A 21,571-nucleotide genomic window follows, 5' to 3' on the forward strand; every position below is an offset into this window, starting at 1 on the left:
GAACACGGGACTAGGAAGTAAGCCAGGCTGCATTCCTTGGGCACACTACCCTCACCAGTGCAGCCCTGTGACTGGTGACTCACCCCGTACCCCAAACACCTGAACCTCATCACACACTCCCATTCCCTGTGCGCCAAGCACCTCCCTATCAGCCCCCAGTGCATGTACCTGCCCCACAACCCCACCCAAGTGCAGCCCAACATACCTCTCCTGCACACCTCCCAAGTACTACCTCCCCCTCCCTGTTCCCTGCAGGCTCTTGCCAGCACATAAAGGTTGTGGCCACTAATCTCCACACTTAGGCTACACCTGCCCGCCTCCCACCCCCCGCCAATAGTGTCGCACAGCCTCCCTGAACTCAGCGCATCCCTTTATGGCACTCCCATGCACACACATGTGCTTGGGCCCCCATCACGTCATTCAGCTTTGGGAACCACACTTTACAGCAGTCCTAGAACCGTATGTGCACACAGCCCTCAGCCTCAATTCTCAGCTCTAACAGAGTGCCAACCTGGGCAGCCAGGTCGCATCTGCCCCCAATCCATGAAGGTGTAATGCCAACCTGTTGTCATAGCTCTATGCATGCACACAAAGGGCCCTGTGCCTTAGACCAGCACACACCAAGGTTATGGCCCCCAGATTGGTGCACCTGCTCAGCTACATCCTCCCTGGCTGCTGGGCACCCACGTTCACAAGTATCAGCATAACATCCCAAACCTGCACCTGTACCTGACCTCAAACAAATCACCATACCAAGTGCTCCACCCTGTGCCCTGCTCCCTACAGTACAACGATCCCACAAACACAAGGCCTTAGACTACTGAAAGAAATCAACTCCCAAAGTAAATCCATCAAGATATCTACATATGACAAAGACAGCAGAAGATCACTAAGCATATCACGATGCAAACAGATATAGTCCTGTCTAATGTCCAAATTAAAACCCCTGAGGAGATACAGATGTTGGAACAACTAATCAGAGATGTTCATACAACTGTACTTAATAAATAAGTGGGATAGAAAATGACATAAAGGAAATCAAGAAGACAGTAGAAGAGCACAAACAGAAATTTGAAAGACTAAATAGAAAAATAGTAGAAGTTACAGAGATTAAAAGACTCTGTTAACCAAATAAAAAACACACTAGGTTTGAACACCAGATTTGAAGAGACAGAAGAAAGAATAAGTGATATAGAGGACAAGATAATTGACTTCAAAGACTCAAACAGCAAATGGCTAAGAAAAGATGGGGAAAATTCAATGGAAACACAGGGAAATGACAAACAGACAAAACAAAATGCACAAGTATAAGAATCATTGGTATCCCAGAGAGGAGTAAAAGGGCAAGGAAGAGTACTTGAGGATACAATGTGGGAAAACTTCCCAATCCTCATAAAGGACATAAATATACAAGTCAAAGAACTCCAAAGAACTCCAAACAGAAGAAATGCAAATAGGCCTGCCCCAAGGCACATATTAATCAGTCAGTCAAATGTTGAAGAGAAGCAGAAAATCCTGAAAGCAGAAAGAGAAAAACAATCTACTACATACAAGGGATATCAAATAAGACTGAGTTCAGACTACTCAACCAGCACCCTGGAGGTGAGAAGGCAGTGTTATGATATATTCAAGATCCTGAAAGAGAAAGAATTCCAGCCAAGAATTCTATGCCCAGCCAAACTATCCTTCAAAATTGAAGGAGAGATTGAAGTTTTCACAGAAAAAGAAGTCCTGAAAGAATTTGTAAACAAGAGACCAGCCCTATAAGAAATACTAAAAGGAGTTCTGCTGGCTGAAAAAAAAAGACAAGAGAGGGAGGTCAATTAGTGGCATAGAACTGAAGAGTACCACTAAGGGTAATTTAAATAATACAAACAGAAATAGGGAAAAGAATATATAGATCTAACAAATAAAATGAAAAAGATAAGATGGCAGAATCAAGAACATTTTCAGTAATAACTTTGAATGTCAACAGACTATATTTACCAATTAAAAGATACAGACTGGCAGAATGGACTAAGAAACATACTGCAAACTTCCGGAGAAGATGGCGGCTTAGTAAGACGCTTGGATCTTAGTTCCTCCTTCAGAACAGCTACTAGGGGAGTAGAAACGATACAGAACAGCTCCCGGAGCCACGACAGAGATAAAAAAGACAGCGTACCCCATCCTGGAACAACTGACTGTCTGGGAGAACCAGCTCCGGTGAGATCGCCGAGTGGCGCAAGCTTCCCCGGGCCAGGGTGGCAAGCGGTCGGAGTCCCTTCCTTCCTCCGTCCCGGGCCCGCTGGTAGAATTGGACAGGCAGTCCCCTCAAGCCGTGGCAGCTGGTGACCCCCCCACGCCCGGCCCTCCAGACCAACTGGGAGAATTGGAGCAGAGATGCCAAGGCCGCGGAGAACGGTGACCGGGGTCCCTTCCAGACACGTGACTTCCCGGTCCAGCTGGTAACATTGTACTCTCCCAGGCCACGGTGGCTGGTGCCCTCCCGCCATGCTTGGCGCTCCGGGCCGACTAGGAGATTCAGAGGGGCGCTCTCCTGGGCTGCGGCAGCCGGCGACCCTCCCCGCGTTCGGATCCCCGGGCCGGGGGGCACTCTTCCAAGCCGCTTTGGCTGGTGAACCTCCTCCACGGCGGGAGTTTTCCAAAGTTAAAGGACCCACAGCACCTTTTACTGGTGGGACCCGCAGACAAACGTGTGCCACGAGAACCACCTATTGGGCAGGATAAGAAAAACAGAACCCAGAGATTTCACAGAAAAATCTTTCAACCTGTTGGGTCCAACACCCAGGGAAATCTGACTAAATGCCCAGACGCCAGCAGAAGATAACGGATCATGCTCAGAAAATTGAAAATATGGCCCAGTCAAAGGAGCAAACCAATAGTTCAAATGAGATACAGGAGCTGAGACAACTAATGCTGAACATACGAACAGAAATGGAAAACCTCTTCAAAAACGAAATCGATAAATTGAGGGAGGACATGAAGAAGACATGGGCTGAACAAAAAGAAGAAATAGAAAAACTGAAAAACAAATCACAGAACTTATGGAAGTGAAGGATAAAGTAGAAAAGATGGAAAAAACAATGGATACCTACAATGATAGATTTAAAGAGACAGAAGGTAGAATTAGTGATTTGGAGGATGGAACATCTGAAGTCCAAAAAGAAACAGAAACTATAGGGAAAAGAATGGAAAAATTTGAACAGGGTATCAGGGAACTCAAGGACAATATGAAGCGCACAAATATACGTGTTGTGGGTGTCCCAGAAGGAGAAGAGAAGGGAAAAGGAGGAGAAAAACTAATGGAAGAAATTATCACTGATAATTTCCCAACACTTATGAAAGACCTAAAATTACAGATCCAAGAAGTGCAGTGCACCCCAAAGAGAATAAACCCAAATAGGCGTTCTCCAAGACACTTATTAGTTAGAATGTCAGAGGTCAAAGAGAAAGAGAGGATCTTGAAAGCAGCAAGAGAAAAACAATCCATCACATACAATCTATGTGTAGATTTCTCAGCAGAAACCATGGAAGCTAGAAGACAGTGGGATGATATATTTGAATTACTAAAAGAGAAAAACTGCCAACCAAGACTCCTATATTCAGCAATATTGTCCTTCAAAAATGAGGGAGAAATTAAAACATTCTCAGACAAAAAGTCACTGAGAGAATTTGTGACCAAGAGACCAGCTCTGCAAGAAATACTAAAGGGAGCACTAGAGTCAGATATGAAAAGACAGAAGGGAGAGGTATGGAGAAAAGTGTAGAAAGAAGGAAAGTCAGATATGATACATATAATACAAAAGGCAAAATGGTAGAGGAAAATATTATCCAAACAGTAATAACACTAAATGTTAATGGATTGAATTCCCCAATCAAAAGACATAGATTGGCAGAATGGATTAAAAAACAGGATCCTTCTATATGCTGTCTACAGGAAACACATCTTAGACCCAAAGATAAACATAGGTGAAAGTGAAAGGTTGGGAAAAGATACTTCATGCAAATAACAACCAGAAAAGAGCAGGAGTGGCTATACTAATATCCAACAAATTAGACTTCAAATGTAAAACAGTTAAAAGAGACAAAGAAGGACACTATATACTAATAAAAGGAACAATTAAACAAGAAGACATAACAATCATAAATATTTATGCACCGAACCAGAATGCCCCAAAATACGTGAGGAATACACTGCAAACACTGAAAGGGGAAATAGACACATATACCATAATAGTTGGAGACTTCAATTCCCCACTCTCATCAATGGACAGAATATCTAGACAGAGGATCAATAAAGAAATAGAGAATCTGAATATTACTATAAATGAGCTAGACTTAACAGACATTTATAGGACATTACATCCACAACAGCAGGATAAACCTTTTTCTCAAGTGCTCATGGATCATTCTCAAAGATAGACCATATGCTGGGTCACAAAGCAAGTCTTAACAAATTTAAAAAGATTGAAATCATACACAACACTTTCTCGGAACATAAAGGAATGAAGTTGGAAATCAATAATAGGCGGAGTGCCAGAAAATTCACAAATACGTGGAGGCTCAACAACACACTCTTAAACAATGACTGGGTCAAAGAAGAAATTGCAAGAGAAATTAGTAAATACCTCGAGGCGAATGAAAACGAAAACACAACATATCAAAACTTATGGGACGCAGCAAAGGCAGTGCTAAGAGGGAAATTTATTGCCCTAAATGCCTATATCAGAAAAGAAGAAAAGGCAAAAATGCAGGAATTAACTGTCTACTTGGAAGAACTGGAGAAAGAACAGCAAACTAATCCCAAAGCAAGCAAAAGGAAAGAAATAACAAAGATCAGAGCAGAAATAAATGAAACTGAAAACAATAGAGAAAATCAATGAGACCAGAAGTTGGTTCTATGAGAAAATCAATAAGATTGATGGGCCCTTAGCAAGACTGACAAAAAGAAGAAGAGAGAGGATGCAAATAAATAAGATCAGAAATGGAAGAGGAGACATAACTACTGACATCACAGAAATAAAGGAGGTAATAACAGGATACTATGAACAACTTTATGCTAATAAATACAACAATTAGAGGAAATGGACGGGTTCCTGGAAAGACATGAACAACCAACTTTGACTCAAGAAGACATAGATGACCTCAACAAACCAATCACAAGTAAAGAAATTGAATTACTCATTGAAAAGCTTCCTAAAAAGAAAAGTCCAGGACCAGATGGTTTCACATGTGAATTCTATCAAACATTCCAGAAAGAATTAGTACCAACCCTCCTCAAACTCTTCAAAAAAATCAAAGTGGAGGGAAAACTACCTAATTCATTCTATGACGCCAACATCACCCTCATACCAAAACCAGGCAAAGATATTACAAAAAAAGAAAACTACAGACCAATCTGTCTAATGAATATAGATGCAAAAATCCTCAATAAAATTCTAGCAAATCGTATCCAACAACACATTAAAAGAATTATACATCATGACCAAGTAGGATTCATCCCAGGTATGCAAGGATGGTTCAACATAAGAAAATCAATTAATGTAATACACCATATCAACAAATCAAAGCAGAAAAATCACATGATCATCTCAATTGATGCAGAGAAGGCATTTGACAAGATTCAACATCCTTTCCTGTTGAAAACATTTCAAAAGATAGGAATACAAGGGAACTTCCTTAAAATGATAGAGGGAATATATGAAAAACCCACAGCTAATATCATCCTCAATGGGGAAAAATTGAAAACTTCCCCTCTAAGATCAGGAACAAGACAAGGATGTCCATTCTCACCACTATTATTCAACATCGTGTTGGAGGTTCTAGCCAGAGCAATTAGACAAGAAAAAGAAATACAAGGCATCAAAATTGGAAAGGAAGAAGTAAAACTATCACTGTTTGCAGACGATATGATACTATACATCGAAAACCCGGAAAAATCCACAACAAAACTACTAGAGCTAATAAATGAGTACAGCAAAGTAGCAGGTTATAAGATTCAAAAATCTGTAACATTTCTATACACTAGTAAAGAACAAGCTGAGGGGGAAATCAAGAAACGAATCCCATTTACAATTGCAACTAAAAGAATAAAATACCTAGGAATAAATTTAACTAAAGAGACAAAAAACCTATATAAAGAAAACTACAAAAAACTGCTAAAAGAAATCACAGAAGACGTAAATAGATGGAAGGGCATACCGTGTTCATGGATTGGAAGACTAAATATGGTTAAGATGTCAATCCTACCTAAACTGATTTACAGATTCAATGCAATACCAATCAAAATCCCAACAACTTATTTTTCAGAAATAGGAAAACCAATAAGCAAATTTACCTGGAAGGGCAGGGTGCCCCTAATTGCTAAAAACATCTTGAGGGAGAAAAACGAAGATGGAGGTCTCGTGCTGCCTGACTTTAAGGCATATTATGAAGCCACAGTGGTCAAAACAGCATGGTATTGGCATAAAGATAGATATATCGACCAATGGAATCGAATAGAGTGCTCAGATATAGACCCTCTCATCTATGGACATTTGATCTTTGATAAGGCAGTCAAGCCAACTCACCTGGGACAGAACAGTCTCTTCAATAAATGGTGCCTAGAGAACTGGATATCCATATGCAAAAGAATGAAAGAAGACCCATATCTCACACCCTATGCAAAAGTTAACTCAAAATGGATCAAAGATCTAAACATTAGGTCTAAGGCCATAAAACAGTTAGAGGAAAATGTAGGGAGATATCTTATGAAACTTAAAATTGGAGGCGGTTTTATGGACCTTAAACCTAAAGCAAGAGCACTGAAGAAGGAAATAAATAAATGGGAGCTCCTCAAAATTAAACACTTCTGTGCATCAAAGAACTTCATCAAGAAAGTAGAAAGACAGCCTACACAATGGGAGACAATATTTGGAAATGACATATCAGATAAAGGTCTAGTATCCAGAATTTATAAAGAGATTGTCCAACTCAACAACAGAAAGACAGCCAACCCAATTACAAAATGGGAAAAAGACTTGAACAGACACCTCTCAGAGGAGGAAATACAAATGGCCAAAAGGCACATGAAGAGATGCTCAATGTCCCTGGCCATTAGAGAAATGCAAATCAAAACCACAATGAGATATCATCTCACACCCACCAGAATGGCCATTATCAACAAAACAGAAAATGACAAGTGCTGGAGAAGATGTGGAGAAAGAGGCACACTTATTCACTGTTGGTGGGAATGTCAAATGGTGCAACCACTGTGGAAGGCAGTTTGGCGGTTCCTCAAAAAGCTGAATATAGAATTGCCATATGACCCAGCAATACCATTGCTAGGTATCTACTCAAAGGACTTAAGGGCAAAGACACAAACGGACATTTGCACACCAATGTTTATAGCAGCGTTATTTACAATTGCAAAGAGATGGAAACAGCCAAAATGTCCATCAACAGACGAGTGGCTAAACAAACTGTGGTATATACATACGATATTATGCAGCTTTAAGACAGAATAAACTTATGAAGCATGTAATAACATGGATGGACCTAGAGAACATTATGCTGAGTGAGTCCAGCCAAAAACTAAAGGACAAATACTGTATGGTCCCACTGATGTGAACTGACATTCGAGAATAAACTTGGAATATGTCATTGGTAACAGAGTCCAGCAGGAGTTAGAAACAGGGTAAGATATTGGGTAATTGGAGCTGAAGGGATATAGACTGTGCAATAGGACTAGATACAAAAACTCAAAAATGGACAGCATAATAACACCTAATTGTAAAGTAATCATGTTAAAACACTGAATGAAGCTGCATCTGAGATATAGGTTTTTTTTTTTTTTGTCTGTCTGTTTGTTTGTTTGTCTTTTTTTGTACTATTATTATTATTTTTATTTTTTCTCTATATTAACATTCTATATATTTTTCTGTTGTTTTGCTAGTTCTTCTAAATCGATGCAAATGTACTAAGAAATGATGATCATGCATCTATGTGATGATGTTAAGAATTACTGATTGCATATGTAGAATGGAATGATTTCTAAACGTTGGGTTAATTTCTTTTTGTTTCTTTAATTAATAAAAAAAAAGGAAACATATTGCAGCTATATGTTGCTTACAAGAGACTCATCTTAGGCACAAGGATACAAATAGATTGAAAGTTAAAGGATGGAAAAAGATTTTCCATGCAAGTTGTAACCAAAAGAAAGCTGGATTCACTATACTAATTTCAGACAAAACAGAATTTAAATGTAAAGACATCATAAGAGACAAAGAAGGCTGCTACAAAAAGGAGTAATGTCGTGGGGCATGCAACAATGTGAATGAACATGTGGGACATCTGATGAGACAAAATAAGCCAGAAACAAAAAAACAACAATGGTATGGTCACCTTCAGAAAATGCTTATAAGAAAACAGGGGCCTAAATTGTAAGCTTTAAGAACAGACATATTATGTCCAAATAGGTGATTAAAATCTCTGGATTTTGAGAGGCTGTTTTATATATATATACCTGATATTTAGAGATAAGAACGAAGCCGAACAGGTTGGGGTTAAAGTTATTCAGAACACAGGCATAAGGAAGACAGTGTCTATATTTTAGAACCACACATACTCTTGGAGACCAATGGAAGAATGGTTTATTTGATCTGGAACTAAAATTTTCTGTAGTGCATAATCTAATTCAACCTATCTGTATAGTTCATTTGAACAACTGGAACACTGAGAGCACAGAATGAGAAAGAGGTTTCTTTAATCCTGTATAGATTATTGTAAGGCCTGGAAACATCCTAGAGTATATTATCCAGAAAATCAAAAAGTATTGAGAAAGTCCCCTGAGGGAGGAGAGAAAGACTGTGGAACTTTGAAATCTTACCATCAGGGAATCCCCTAATACTGTCTCAAACTTTAGGGTTACCCAAATCAATAGGCCATGCCCTTGATCCTGAGGCTTACTCTTGTGAAGCTTACGTAGTAGCAGAGAAGCTTAGACTACCTATAAGCATGTCTAAGAGTTACTTCTGGAGGACCTCTTTTGCTGTTCAGATGTGGCCTCAGTCTCTCTAAACCCAACTCTGCAAGTGAAATCATTGCCCTCTCCCCTACGTGGGACATGACAGCCAGGGCTGAAAGTCTCCCTGGCAATGTGGGAGATGACTCGCAGGGATGAATCCAGACCTGGCACCCTGGGATCAACAATTACATTCTGACCAAAAGAGGGGAAAGAAGTTTAATTAATAAAGCATCCGTGGCAGAAAGAGGTCAAATAGAGTCCAGAGGCTACTCTGGAGGTTGCTGTTATGCAAGCTTCATGTAGACTTTGCTACTCATCATAACCTGCCAATCCCCAACCAGGACCATTCCAGTCAATCCTAAAGAACACCTAGGGCAAGATCCCACACGGGTTCCATGCACTAGAGTAGCTTTCCAGAAATCTACAACCTCCAGATGGGTCCCTGGTCCAGATAAGTCCTGAAACCTAGCCCAGCCTATCTAGAACATCAGATAGTTCCATCTCCCTACCTCAAATTAGTGACAGACCTTGCTAATATCAAACATTTAGAATTGCCATAGCTCAAACAACCCCAAAGAGATGTATGGAAAGATCAAAGGTGATAGTGGAATTATACATAGAAGAGAGGACTTAACAAATTAATATGAATGCTCAATCATTAAACTGATATCTATTTTAGTCTCCAGTATTATGGAGTAGCCAGAAGTAAAAACCTAAAATTGTGAAAATTGTAACCCATATCAAAGTCTGAAATATGTTCTACAACTAATTGTGGTGCTGTGCTTGGAAATTTACACCTTTTTTGTATATATGTTATTGTTCACAAAAAAATGAAGAAAAAAAGTTGATTGTGATGATAAAATAGTATTTAAGCCCTCTAGCCTCCTATATTCTAGAGCAGCTAGAAGAAAAAATATGAAAGGTCATATGGTAGCCCATGACAAACTCTGGGATCTATCCTGCAACCACTTTTTGAGGAGTGCTTTGAAAACTATTGCTTTTTTATCTTTGCTTTGTAATATGTTATACTATACAATAAAAAAATTCAAAAAAAAAAGATGTTAGAATGGGCATAGCCCGGATACCCCTGTGTTCTCCTTTGCTAGCTGCCAGAATGCAACACACCGGAGATGGATTGGCTTTTAATAAAAGGGGATTTATTTTGTTGGTTCTTCAGAGGAAAGGCAGCTAACTTTCCACTGAGGTTCTTTCTTATGTGGAAGGCACAGGATGGTCTCTGCTGGCCTTCTCTCCAGGCCCCTGGGTTCCAACAACTTTCCCTGGGGTGACTTCTTTCTGCATCTCCAAAGGCCTGGGCTGAGCTGCAAGTGCTGAGATGAGGAATGCCAAGCTGCTAGGCTGTGCTACGTTGCGTTCTCTCATTTAAGCACCAGCCAATTAAGTCAAACGTCACTCATTGCAGCAGACACGCCTCCTAGCCGACTGCAGATGTAATTACCAACAGATGAGGTTCACGTGCCATTTTGGCTTGTGTCCACAGCAACAGAACTAGGTATGCTCACCTGGCCAAGTTGACAACTGAATCTAACTAACACACCCTACAAAAAGAAGTGTAAGAAAGATCGGAGGTGATGGTGGAGTTATACAAAAAAAGTTGGATTTAACAAATGAGTGCTGAATCATTTTACTGATATTTCTTTTAGACTGCAATACTTTTGAGCAGTTAGATATAAAAACCTAATATTGTGGAATTGTAACTCATACCAAACTGTGAAATCTGTTCTACAATTATTTGTTGTGACGTACTTTGAAATGTATTGCTTTTTGGTATATGTGTTATTTGAAGAGAAGGAGTATAACAGAGAAGACAGGATTTAACAAATGAGTATGACTGCTGAATCAATATATTGATATTTCTATCGGTCTCCAGTGTCTTTGAGGCGCTAGAAGGAAAAACCTGAAACTGTGGAACTGTAACCCGTACCAAACTGTGAAATCTGTTCCATAACAACTTGTTAAAATGTACATTGAAATTTACTGCTTTTCTGTGTATCTTTCACAATAAAAAAAAAACATAAAAAAAACAAAAGAATGAAGCAAACTGAATTGAGTCAACCTCTTAAGAGGATAGAACCTGAAGTTACCTGGAGCTTCTATTTCATAGTATGACTGCTTTTTAAAATTGTTTTGTTTATGGGTCTAATAAAATCTGGTTCTCTAATATTTTTAAGCTTGGAAAAAAATTAAGAAGCAATTATTAACACCATATGTGATGATGCTGGGCTAGATTCTAATTGAGTTAGGGAAGTGTGTTCACTATTTAGAGGAGCTCAAAGGAACAAACAAAAATTCAAGGGACCACACAGGAAGTAACTTTAGCAAGAAGAACAAATATTTTCACGGCAGAAGAGCAAAGGCATGTGCATTGAAGGGGCAAGGAATGAATACGGAGCTGCTGAAAGGCAGGGGTCAGAAAAAGCTATGAACTCTTTCCATGTGAAGTCTAGTCCAGCAAAATGTCATATGGCCAAACTGTTTTCCAGACCTACCTGAAATATGGAAGAAAGGAGATAAAAGCATGCAGAGCCATAAGGAGAGAGTAGATGATGTTAAGTGCATAGATGTGTTGCTATTTCTAAGGACGATCCTCATATCAGACTTCAGCAAGAGAGCACTTTTTTTTTCCTACTTTCAAAAGGGGTGCTGCCTCCACTTAGTGGTGTTTATAAAAATGGCAGTCGTTTCCTATTTCAATGTTAATTACTGTTATGACATGCAAGATAATTTAACTTGCTTCAGTAATTTATTCTTCCTTGTAATTATATGTAGCAATTGGAAAATCTTCCAGAGTCTAACAGTTCCAAAGGTGAAATGTCAGAGATAGGGAGTTTTCCCATAGTTTCTCAAATATAAATCTGTGGTTAGGTTCAATTGGCTGTCATTTGGATAACCAGACCAGTGATTCAAGATGGTCCTTCTAGAATTAAGTAGGTGGCACCCATGATTTTCAAAACTTGAATGATTCGGAAGGAAGACAAAGCCTCATCAGATGGTTGGAACTGTCCAGAGAAGACTCATTAAGACTGAATTTAGGAATGGCACCACACAGGCCCACTTTAAGCCCACTGGTCTGGGAGCCATTTACATATAATTCAGAGACTCTGCGAAAGGGGTACCAGACTCTGCATAATGAGTACAGGCCAGAAAGAATCACTGGGCTATGATGGGCTCTGCCCAAGATACTTGCTTTGTGAAAGTATTTTTGGGTTTGCCACATCCTATGTTCCCAATAAACACTTATTGAATATTCAAATGAATGACTGCATGGATAAATGGATGGGTATATCCATGGCTTGGAAATAATAATAGCCAATATTCAATTGATAAAACATTCCAGTTGCTATGCTAAATACTTTATATCTCTTTTCCTGTTCTCTCAATTTTATTTTCACTGTACCTAAGGTCTTACTCCATTTCTTTACCTGAAGTTCTGTGTTTTAAAAGTTTCTATTACAGATAATTTCAAGCATATACATAGATAGAATATTCCATATACTCATTTTCTAGTTTCAATGACAGCCAATCTTTCTTCATTATACCTCTTATGTACTCCTCTCCCCACCTCCCCTCTTCCTGTGTTATTTCTGAAGCAATTCCTAGATATTATATCATTTTATCTGCCAGTATTTCAAAATTTATTTGGCTCATTTTTTAAAACCTCAATAATGTTATAGTTCCTAAATATATCAATAATATTTCTTTAATATCATTCAGGCATTGTAACTTTTCCTCAATTGTATTATAATTTTTTTTACAATTTGTTTTTATAAATTAATATCCAAAAAATGTGTACACTTTAAGATTAATTTATATATTTTGAAAGTCCCTTTTAATCTGCAGATTTCCCTCCTATCTCTTTCTTCGGCTGCATTTTTTTTTGATAAATCTAGATCATTTAACCTATAGTGTTTCCCAAGTCTTGATTTTGTTGATTACATCTCCAAAGCGTTTTTTAAGTCACTTCATTTCCTTTCCCTCCTGAACTTCCTGTGAACTGGTAGTCAGAGAAAGAGGCCAGACCAGATTAAAGTTTGTAATTTTAACAAAAATGCTTCATCAGAAGATATATAAGATCGGGTTGTCTTCCACTGTGGGATGTCAGCAGCCACTTGCAAAATAATGAAGTCTCATTTTCTGAATTCTTCCTTATTTGTTAGCTGGACCATTTCTACAAAGAGAAACTCATCAATTATTTGGCTAACCTGAGGTTCAATTTGTAAAGGAAAGCAAGTTAAACGTTTGATTCTTTCCTTTTGCTTACTAGTTTTCAAAATAATGTCTGTTTCCCTGATATCACCCAAAAGAGTGACTAATACGGGTTTTATTTTTTAACTCAGAAATTTCCTTGAGGTGGGATGGGGAGAATTCTCCACACCCATGTCAGAAATCCAAAAGCAGCCATTATCCAGAGAGTCTAAGTACATTTGGGGGTGGTGTAGGTAAAGATATAACTTTAGAACCACTCCATCTCTTTCACTGGGGCCTGTTGAGTAAGCAAGACCTTTTTTCTTAATTTGAAGTACCTCAAGTAAGAAAGTTTCAATAAACAAAATATTCTGCCTTTATTTAAGAATATTAAAATTACTTGTTTATCTATTATCCTTATCTCAAAGTCATAGAGATTTGATTTGGAGGGTTGATGCAGATGTCTGTAGGCTGATTTTAGAACCTGGACGGGGAGAAGAGAATGCAGCAGCAAACATTTTAATAGCTTCCAGCAGATGACGCCTTCCTTTGCAAGACTCCTCAACACAAAGATAAACCGTGAATGAGATGTAAAGAAGTCATAAAGAGATGTGATAGGCTTTAAAAGCAACCAAATACCATGGGAAGGAACATATTCCACTATCTATGGATATTATTTGCTTCCATGAAACACAGTGATCACTTAAGCTATGAAAATTACTATCACCCATCTCACCACAGGAATTCCCATCCTTGAGAAGTGGAAGTAACTATGGGCCTACATGATGTGCAAAGAAAATGCTCTAGCTAACAGAAAAGAATAGTTTCTGGATATTCCATTCCACTGACAGAAATAAGCATGCAAACAGTGCCTCGAGAAAGCAAGGCTGATGTGGGTTTCACCAGAATATACTAAAAATATAATAATACAAATGACTGAATGGAGGAAAAGTTTTTTTCTGTATTTTCCTTACATCTTACCTTCAAACAGATATCCTAGTCTCCACTCTAGTGGAAAAGAGAGATGTGCTTGAAATTATCCTCAACTGTGATATTAGAAATCTGTACACTTAGAAAAATAATGTAAAGTATTTCAGGCTATCAACCGACAGCCTCTCCACTCCTCAAAGCTGACACTACTTAGTATTAGCAGTACACATGACATCCTATTTGGGACTTAAAAGATTCAGGGAAATACTAGGGATTATGTCATTTAATGAATCACCAAAGAGTCCCTCTATACACAAACACAGGGACTCTTAGAATTTCTGTTCTTCATAGGCATGCAAATTTTATTGATTTAATTTCATTTAAAAGAAAAATTCAAGTAAATGAATTATAAAACAAGTCCCTAGACAAGGGGTCTGGTTTAGGAACGCATTCCCTAATATAAATTCAAGAGGATGGAGGATCCCTGACTCTGAAATAAACTATTACTTCTGCTACCTGTGTGCCAAGCACTGGTGATCTAAATAATATCTCCCCCAGATAGCCTCACACAACTTAAAGCAGAAACAGAGAGAGAGGAGAAAAACTGGAGTCCAGAAATAGTATATTGATGTCCTGAATAACTTGCTCAAGGACCTTTATTTCTCCATTTACAAAATAGCTAACTTTGCTTTTGGTATATTTTTGAGTAACAAAAAGAATTCTTTTAAATTTTCCAAGAAACAGTACTATTTCAACCTAATTATGAAGGAAACAAGGAGAAGCTGAAGCAAACTCTTCCAAATTCTGAGCCATTAATACAAATAAAAAGAGAGAGCAATTTATCTCTAAAACTAGGAAACATTAATTACTACTAGCTAAATTGTCTTTCTTATCCATTCCCCATTAAAATGAAAACTTTTCCTCTCCTTTGCATTTCCCTTTTCCTTTTATCACTTCTTCCTTCCTTCCTACCTTCCTTTCTTCCTTCTTTCCTTCCCCTATCTCCACCCCATCACCTTCCCCCACTTACTGCCAGTCACTTCTACCTTCCCTATTTTAGCCTCTACTCTACAAATACAGCTTCACTCCCCACGGTCACCCATAGAAACGTCCTGAAGGGGGCCTTGGAGTTCTCATCTAGCTCTTGCATTGTAAAAATGGAAAGCTGAGGCCTCTTGTAACAAGCTCAGGGTCAGGAAGAAGGTTATTTGCAAAGCTGGATGCAAACCCAAGCAGTTTAACTCCCAGTAGTGTTCTTTCCACTCTACCACACTACCTTCAACCTGAGACAATTCACCTCTCTTACCTAAGAAATGGATTTGAGGAACGGATTATGCACCTCATTGTTCTCCTACCATATAAAGGATTTAGAGTCATGAATTAGAAGAATAAAACTAGAGCAATCAGAAGCCATTATTTAAATCCTTTATCTGGAAGTCTCCTCAAAAGCTCAACTTTCTTCACCCTTAATCCATTTCTTCCACTGAGTAAGATTCCACAGAGGATAATTTCAAAATGACCCTTTCTCCATCATTTACTCTAGTGCACTCTGGTGTTCAATAGCACTAAAGGAGTTTCTTCCATAGATTAATCCTAAATCTTTCCTATTATAAGAAACAGCTCTTGATTCCCAATGACAATATTGATGTCCTGAATAAATTGTTCAAGGACCTTAATTTCTCCATTTACAAAATAGAAGCACAATCACACTACAAGGTTTTCAAGAGCTGGTATAAAGACCCTAATTGCAAGCAGTACATACTTAAATTAAAGAACATAAGGTACTTTATAAGAGTAAATTGCTAAATTTCTCCACAGCCTTTTCTTTTTAGCTAGTTATGTAACCTTAGCCCCTTTATCAGTCTTTTAATTATATTTTTTTGGCTTTTGTCTGACGCCCCTTCAAATTGTCCAAATTGTTTGTTGATGTTAGAGTCTAGAACCAAGGATAGGTTGATGAAGTCTTTATTATAAAGGAAAAGCCATCAACAACATTTTTAGAAAATCTATATCAGGTCAGAGCACTCAATGAAACCTTTACACAAACAAGGCAGTAGTCAAGATTACAATACTTTTCAAACAGAACAACTTTTGTATTTAAGAAATCATTAGAAAACTAAGAAGAAAACATAAATGAGTCTTCAAAATATTTGCAAGCACAAACCCAAATACAGTATATTAAACATCATTTAATTTGGAGTCTCTAACCATGTAGAGGTTGGCTTTGGAGATGAAAATGAGAAATGTCCAAGCTGTCCTTTAAATACTGACAGAACATGATTAGGAAGGAACAAAGGGGAAAGAATCAGGAAAACTGCAAATAGAATTCTATTTCTTACAAGATAAAGAAAAAAATGAAATAAAAATCCTGACTAAGCCAGCAAGTGTGTTGAGAAAAAAAGTATAACTGGGAATGTAATTGCCAGTTTGAAAGTGTTTATGTACCCTAGAAAAGCCATGTTTTAATCCTAATCCCATTTTGTTAAAGTAGCTGTTTCTTCTAATCCCTATTCAGTACTGTATATTTGAAACTGTAATTAAATTATCTCCCTGGAGATATGACTCAATTAAAAGTGGTTGTTAAGATGGATTAGGTGGAGAAGTGTCTCCATCCATTCGGGTGGGTCTTGATTAGTTTACTGGAATCCTATAAAACAGGAAACATTTTGGAGAATGAGAGAGATTCTGAGAGAGCAGAACAACATAGCCACAAGAAGCAGAGAGTCCACCAGCCAGCAACCTTTGGAGATGAAGAAGGAAAATGCCTCCTGGGGAGCTTCATGAAACAAGAAGGCAGGAGAGAAATTTAGCATATGACATTGTGTCACCATGTGCCTTTCCAGATGAGAAAGAAACCCTAACCACGTTCGCCATGTGCCTTCTCACTGGAGAGAGAAACCCTGAACTTCATCGGCCTTCTTGAACCAAGGTATCTTTCTCTGGATGCCTTAAATTGGACATTTCTATAGACTTGTTTTAATTGGGACATTTTCTAGGCCTTAGAACTGTAAACTAGCAACTTATTAAATTCCCCTTTTTAAAAGCCATTCCATTTCTGGTATATTGCATTCTGGCAACTAGCAAACTAGAACAGTGATCTTGATAAAAGTCTTGAAAATTGTAAGACTACTAAATTGCAGATAACAGGGAAGTGAAATACTAACTCCAAAGATTATAAAAATTGAGCTTTCCAAACAGAATTTAAAAAGGAAACAGGGAAAAAAGACGTTATGTGATCACAGGTGAGGAAGAAGCTTCTACTATTTGGCTGGCTGTTTTAAATTAATATCCTAGAACATTAGCAGATTAAAGAGCCTTATAAAAACGATACAGAGAGGAAAGCAAATGAGGTAGAAAAACGTGTTTACACCTTGGTAATGGAAAGGTATTACTGAAGGGATTTGATATATGTCATGCTAACATGACATATATCAAAGTCAAAAAGGCAAGACTTAATAAAAGATGCAAAAAGGTATAAGCCATGGCAGTTAAGCTAGAGGACTTGCAAATAACTTCATCTACACACATACTATATTATTTTAAACCAAATAAGCCACCCCAAGATCCATGAAAGATCATGTTTTGCTATTCCCTAAGTGGTAGTATATTCCCATTAGCATTGAACCAGTAAAAACAGTTAGGGAAAGCAAAAGATTAGAAGAATACAAAGCAGTATTCTTTCTGGGATACTGTTTTACATGCTGAAAGAATCTGAGGGTATAACTTGATCCAAAGAGGTTCTGAACACTCCGATAAGATGTGCCCATGCTTAAAATTCAAACTGAAAGTAAAGCAAGTGCATTGATCTTTTTTTCCTCTGAGAAAGTACCTGGAGATAACAGTTCAAAAATTAGGACAGGTGAGTTGCAAAGGGTCAGCGTAGCTAAAATCTTCCAAGTCAGCAACTACACTGGCAGCATCCCCCTCACTAAGGTCAGGTAATGTCTTCAATACGGGGCGGGCCTCTGGGGACATTTCCTGTCATCCCACTCTGTACCTTAAATGTGTGATTTCTGCTTCTAAAAGAATCGCACCTGGTCTATCAACATTTAATAGTGACTTCCCAAAAAGCAGGAATGATATTTTGAATTTGTTTGTAACGCAACATTTGTAACGCAACGTTCTGTGAGGTTGGGTGCCTCAGAAGTGCTTTCTTGAACATAATAATATTTAAGAAATAGCACTGACTACAATAACATTCACCATTTTCTTTAAGCACTGATAGTGTTATAAGGCAAGATATTTTTACAGGCAAACTTTTTTTTCCTTTCTAAAAAGTAGATTTTAAAATGCTCACCCTTTATTCACTCACCACCAAAAACTGTCAAGCAACTGAAGTAACATAACTCCTTGTAAAGAAATACAAATTCCAAATAAAATATCTTCAGTAATGCTAATTTATATGCCTATGTATGCTACAAATACCACAAAGAATTCCTATTACACTTTTTACATAAGCAAGATATTGAAGTTCGTAGATTCTATGCCAATTTAGCTAGATATTAACAAACTTAAGGCTGTGCCCTGTGGTCTTAGAGAAACATTGAATCAGAGAATCACAAAATCAAATAATAGTATAGAGATCATCTAGGTCAACCTTTTTATTTATTTTTTTAATGAGGAAACCATATCACAGCAATGTGAGTGCCTTGCTCAAGATGACATAAATAAATCCCTTAGTTCCCAGAAAACTGTATTTCTACTATATAAAGAATAATTTTTTAATTAAAAATAAGTTTTTAAACCATGACTCCCATCAAAATATAAAATAAACACACATAAACAATTTTATTTAACTCATTAATGAGGGGACCAATAAGAGATTACAACTTGTTCAAAGGAGAAACCAAAGTGCAGACAAATATATAAGCATTAGGAATGCCATAAAGATTCAAAATTGGCAAAACTGGTCATTATTCATAAGTCAATAATTCACTGCATTTTTTAAACACAATTAGCATTTCTATGCCCAAGAATCATTTGCATTTTTATCTGTTTTCTACAACTTACAGAGCTATAAACCAGCTCAAAGACAACGAAAGACAACTATAATCTAGTAAATTGAACTAGATACAACACCCACTAATTTTTTTTCAGTCACTTCAAAGATTTTCACAATTTTTCTGACAGTCTCTTTCCACATACATGTACTAGGAAACAAGACTATCAATGGTGGTGTTGCAAGAAACAGATTTCAGAATTCTTTATCAGCCTCAGGAAAGGTCCAAGTTCATCTCATGCATACAGAAAAACAAGAGACAATGGAAACTCTACTTGTTGTTCCAGCACTGTCAATGCTTACAGAACACTGGTCCCCAAAATGACCCCTCTTAATACAATAATCCTGCTGTGGTAGTTAGATTCAGTTGTCAACTTGGCTAGGTGAAGATGCCTAGTTCTATTGCTGTGGACATGAGCCAATTGCATGTGAACCTCAACTGTTCCTGATTACATCTGCAGTCAGCTAGGAGGCGTGCCTGCTGCAATGAATGATGTTTGATTTAACTGGCTGGTGCTTAAATGAGAGAGCTCAACGTAGCACTGCCCAAGCAGCTCAGCATACCTGATCTCAGCACAAGCAGCTCAGCCCAGGCCTTTGGAGATGCAGAAAGAAATCAACTCGGGGAAAGTTGGTGGAACCCAGAGACCTAGAGAGAAGGCCAGCAGAGATCACCCTGAGCCTTCCCACGTAAGAACCTCAGGTGAAAGTGAGCTGCCTTTCCTCTGAAGAACTAATGAAATAAATCCCCTTTTATTAGAAGTCAATCTGTCTCTGGTGTGTTACATTCCGGCAGCTAGCAAACTAGAACACCTGCGGAGGCCACAGATTCAGAACGGTAGTTCCTCACCTAAGTAATAGTAAGCCTATGTGTAAACTCAGGTCTTATCAAGTCCCACAGCTTTTCCACAACACTCAGACTAATTTAACTTACAAGAAAACGTGTCTGAAGTCCCTTAAAATCTAAGTAATAAAAGACCTCAGAGAACTATTTTTCATTGAACCTGAAAGGATAAAATGTGAAATGAAGAAAGACAGGAGAAGAAATTATTTGCTACACAAACATACAAACAGGAATCATACACTAAATAACTGGGTGATACGTTGATCAAGTTTAACTTTGATTCCAGTTCCACAGATCTGGCCAGAAGACCTTGAAAATACAAGGGTAAGGTGCTCCAAATGGGAATGCAGAGTTTCTTAGAAAAGGTATAAAATGAGAACTCAAAAGCACTATGAGGAACAATAACAACAAGGCATTGTTCCAATTTATTAGGACTAGGCAAACAATAACAGGAAATGGACGTGAGAAGAATAGGAAGCAATGATTTTTTTTAATTTGGTACATTTTTTGTTCTCCAAAATGCTCAAAAGGATCATCATAGAAAACATAACAATAAAGTAAGTAGCTGAAGGGATTTTTCAATAGCTCCACTTTAGGAAAAAAAGAAAAAAAAAAAAACTAAACACACCCTAAAAATTATAAGCTTTGTAACTTTTAAATATCTTAATTAAAATGTTTCCAAACTTAGTTCACTCTTAAGCCATACTGCAGTCTTAAAAGGACTACCAAATTTCTATCCATCTTTCCTGAAATAAACATGTACACATTCATAGTTTGAATAGAATAAAACAAGCAAACAAACAGCGCAGTAATGGAACCCATTCTTTAGAGATAATGACAATGCAAAAGGAAAGAATATTCAATTAAGCATTAATTTCATGTGAGTACCTACTGATGGAAACATTGCCAGCAAGACCCCTTAAGAATAACTTTCTTCACTGCAATGTTAAGAAGAAAAGATGTAAAACAGTATTTGTGGCTCATATTAATCACACTAAAAATGACATGATAAAAAATCCCTAGGGGATCACTCAGAGTCAGGCTGTAAACCTTCAACCGGTTTCAGATTTTTATATATATATTAATTTACAATTTAAAAAAATCAGAGAAAGGATCAGACAGTTATCCTTGGACCAGTCGTTTCTCTCTTTGCATAGGAAGTCAAATTATATTTAGAATATTGCTTTGCCTGGAACTATAGCAAGAACAGTTAGTCATTACATAGAAAAAAGAACATCAGGTGTCAATTCATTCAAACATATCTTGTACCAGCACTGGAAATACATCTGCAAACAAGAGAGATCAGATTCCCGGCCTTGTGGCACTTAATGATCTCTGCATTTGACTCCACAAAGAGGATCTATTTGCCACTATGCTTTGAGCTCCATGGTTCCTCTGGCCTAGATAATATCCTAAGGAGCACTGTGTATATATACCTCACCGACTTTGCCTTTTAAAAGTATCAGAAGTTATTCTTCTTCTGATTGACATATTCTTTTTTAAAGATATGTTAATATCATCATTTAGATTATAGGCAGGCCTATAAATTATTTTGATTCTTTAAGGTACCTATACATTATTTTAG

The 21,571-nt window shown here is 37.7% G+C and overlaps 1 protein-coding gene across 3 annotated transcripts in view; it reads right to left on the reverse strand.

The window, feature by feature from the left end:
* The window catches only part of SMYD3 (SET and MYND domain containing 3), an 876,127-nt gene that overhangs the window by 447,055 nt on the left and 407,501 nt on the right, over positions 1–21,571 (reverse strand). The gene's annotated exons all lie outside the window — the stretch shown is intronic.

Source organism: Tamandua tetradactyla, chromosome 7 (genome assembly GCF_023851605.1).
Source record: "Tamandua tetradactyla isolate mTamTet1 chromosome 7, mTamTet1.pri, whole genome shotgun sequence".
Classification (NCBI taxonomy): domain Eukaryota; kingdom Metazoa; phylum Chordata; class Mammalia; order Pilosa; family Myrmecophagidae; genus Tamandua; species Tamandua tetradactyla.